This window comes from Miscanthus floridulus, chromosome 18 (genome assembly GCF_019320115.1).
Source record: "Miscanthus floridulus cultivar M001 chromosome 18, ASM1932011v1, whole genome shotgun sequence".
In the NCBI taxonomy this organism is placed as follows: Eukaryota; Viridiplantae; Streptophyta; class Magnoliopsida; order Poales; family Poaceae; genus Miscanthus; species Miscanthus floridulus.
This window is the reverse complement of record NC_089597.1, coordinates 47442173-47445172: the sequence shown is the minus strand read 5'-3', so window position 1 is coordinate 47445172 and position 3000 is coordinate 47442173. Positions and strand designations below refer to the sequence as shown.

The window sequence follows — 3000 nt, the reverse complement described above, 5'->3', positions numbered from 1 at the left end:
ATGAAATCAGGCCTCCCAGCTCCCGCACCCTCTGAAAGAAGGGTATCATGTTCGTGCGAGGTAGGATCCCTTGATTGATGCCACTCTTGACGAACAAATTCCCTGTACCAAAGAGAATCAATGGGGTTCGATACAGAACAGTGACGTCGTATTGAAACAAGTTCGTTGAGAACTTACTTAATGAATGGCGCAACCTCGACAAGGTTGGTGAACACATATAGCGTGATTCTACGCCACTCTTCTGGATCCAATCTCTTGGGGGTCGATCCACTTGCGCTGCCTAGTTGGCATTTGCAAAGGCTGAGGGTCGATTCAACTTCGCCAGCATTGTAATGAGGGGGTGGATTATGCTTGCTAGGAAGGTTTGGCTTGTAGTAGGATGTCGTGAAGTTTGCAACCTCCTCCCAAATGCTTGCCTCTACAATGGAAGCCTCAATTCTGGCTTTATTTGTACATTTCTTGCGAAGAGTCTTTAGACATCGCTCGATTGGATAGCACCAATGGGCCTGCATGGGCCCCCCCAACCATGCCTCGGTCGGGAGGTGCACAATTAGATGCTGCATCGGCAAGAAGAAGCCGGGTGGAAAGATCTTCTCAAGCTCACAGACCAACTCAGGTGCCATAGTTTCCAATTCTGTAATGATGGTCGAAGATAGCTCCTTGGCACAAAGCTGGCGAAAGAAGTAGCTCAACTTTACCAGCACTAGCCAGACATGCTCAGGGACATAGCCTCGAACCATCGACGGAAGTATGCGCTCAATCCATATGTGGTAGTCATGACTCTTCATCTCATTGACTCGCAGAGTCTCTAAGTTCACTCCCCTGCTCAGATTCGCTGCATACCCATCAGGGTACATTAAATTCTTGATCCATCGAAGTACTTCCCTCCTTTGATCGATTTTCAAGACATAGGGGGCCCTAGGCCTTCTCCACTGCTTTCCTGTTGCAGGAGGCCGCATCTCTAGGTTTGGCCTATCGCACAACGTCGCCAGGTCCACTCTAGCCTTAGGGTTGTCCTTAGACTTGTCAGTGTCCATGAGCGTTGCCCAAAGTGCCTCAGCGATATTCTTTTCAGTGTGCATGACATCAATGTTATGGGGCAGTAGGAGGTCATCGAAATAGGGGAGCCTCGTCAAGCCAGACTTATGAGTCCACATATGTTGCTCACCATATCCCATGAAACCACCATCTTCGTTGGGCATGAGAGCATCTATCTGAGCACGAACCTCCGCCCCAGTCCTCAAGTGCGGTCTAGGGTCCATCGCTTTGACACCTTTCGTAAAGCTCTTGACGTCTTCTCTGAATGGATGGTCAAGAGGGAGGAATTGATGATGTTTGTCGAACGACGAATACTTGCCACCCTTCTTCAACCATATGAACCTCACAGCTTCCTTGCATATTGGGCATGGGAACTTCCCCTGAACACACCAGGCGCACATTAACCCGTACACCAGGAAGTCGTGCAGGGAGTAGTGGTACCAGACGTGCATTTTGAAGCTAGTCTTCGTAGCTCAGTCGTATGTCCACACCCCTTTGACCCAAGCATCGATCAACTCATCTATCACAGGCTCCATGAAGACACCCATATTACTCCCTAGGTGTCTAGGGATTATCAACGACAGGAACACGGTATGTTGTTGAAAGGAGACGCCGGGGGGGAGATTCAGGGGGATGACGAACACGGGCCAACATGTGTATGGTGCAGCCATCATGCCATATGGATTGAACCCATCTGTTGCTAGCACGACACGTACATTACGAGCCTCCTCTGCTTTGAGAGGATGCCACGAATTGAAGTACTTCCATGCATCAGCATCGGATGGATATACCATCTTCTCAGGATTGTATCGTGTGCCGTTTTTGTGCCATGTCATCTGTTTCACGGATTCCTCGGTCATGAATAGCCGTTGGAGCCTCGGCAGGAACGAAAGGTGTCGTAGGACTCTCATAGGGATCTTAAGCTGCCTCTTCTGGCCATCGCCTGAGTCTACCTCCATGTACCTAGAGGATTTACACTTCGGGCAGTACTTTGCATCCGCGTGTTCTTTCCTAAATAGGACGCACCCCTTCGGACACACATGTATCTTGTCATATGACATCTTAAGTGCAAGAAGAAGCTTCTCTAACTCGTACAAGTTCTTCGGCATAATGTGTGTCTTCGGTAGCATATCGCTCCACACGGCCACCATCTTGTCAAAGCCTTCTCGACTTAGGTTTAACTCGGCCTTCAACCCCATTACGCGACCAATGGCGTCCAGCTGAGAAACATTAGTATGATCATGAAGGGGTCTCTGTGCCGAGTCCAACATCAGGTAGAAGGCATCTGCGGTAGCCTCCATCTCCTCCTTGTCACGTCCTTCAGCGAACTGAGCTTGGTGCGTGTCATCCAGCATGTCTGCTAACCCGGCATCATCATCGAAAGCCTCGAGCCGTGGTCTCACCACCTCCTCCCTGATACGATCGGCTTCACCATGGTGGATCCACCGGTGGTAGCCCGGAGTAAATCCAAACTTCACAATATGTTTACCCATGGTTAACCTATCTTTCCTTCTTCTGTTGTCACAACTGCTGCATGGACAAACCACTAGAGAATGGCCTCCGGCACTCTCACCAAATGCATGCTGTAAGAATTCTTCGACCTTGACTATAAACAGCAAGTCGTAATCGTGCTTGTCTCTCCAGAGCGTGTACATCCACTCACGGTCCTCCATCCTTTAACAGACGTATCAGCACATATGAGTCACCATCAATTACATCTACGCGGTGTCCCTACTCTCTAATAGGTGAGGATAGGTCCTAATCCCACCCGTGGATCCATAGATGAGGTTAGTTTCCATGCTCCACTCCTATCCGAGATGGAATTTTGGCAGCACCTCCCTGCTGTTCTCCTGATACACGTCCTACAAGGGAGAGTGTGTAGCCGGAGAACAACAGGGGGTGATGCCGAAACACCATCTCGGACCAAAGCGGACCATGGAAACTAACCCATCTACGCATCCG

The 3000-nt window shown here is 49.7% G+C and overlaps 1 pseudogene; it reads right to left on the bottom strand.

Moving 5' to 3' along the window:
* Nucleotides 1–1223: 1223 nt before the first annotated feature.
* LOC136522995 (uncharacterized) lies at nucleotides 1224–2711 on the bottom strand (annotated as a pseudogene).
* Between the last annotated feature and the right edge of the window lie 289 nt (nucleotides 2712–3000).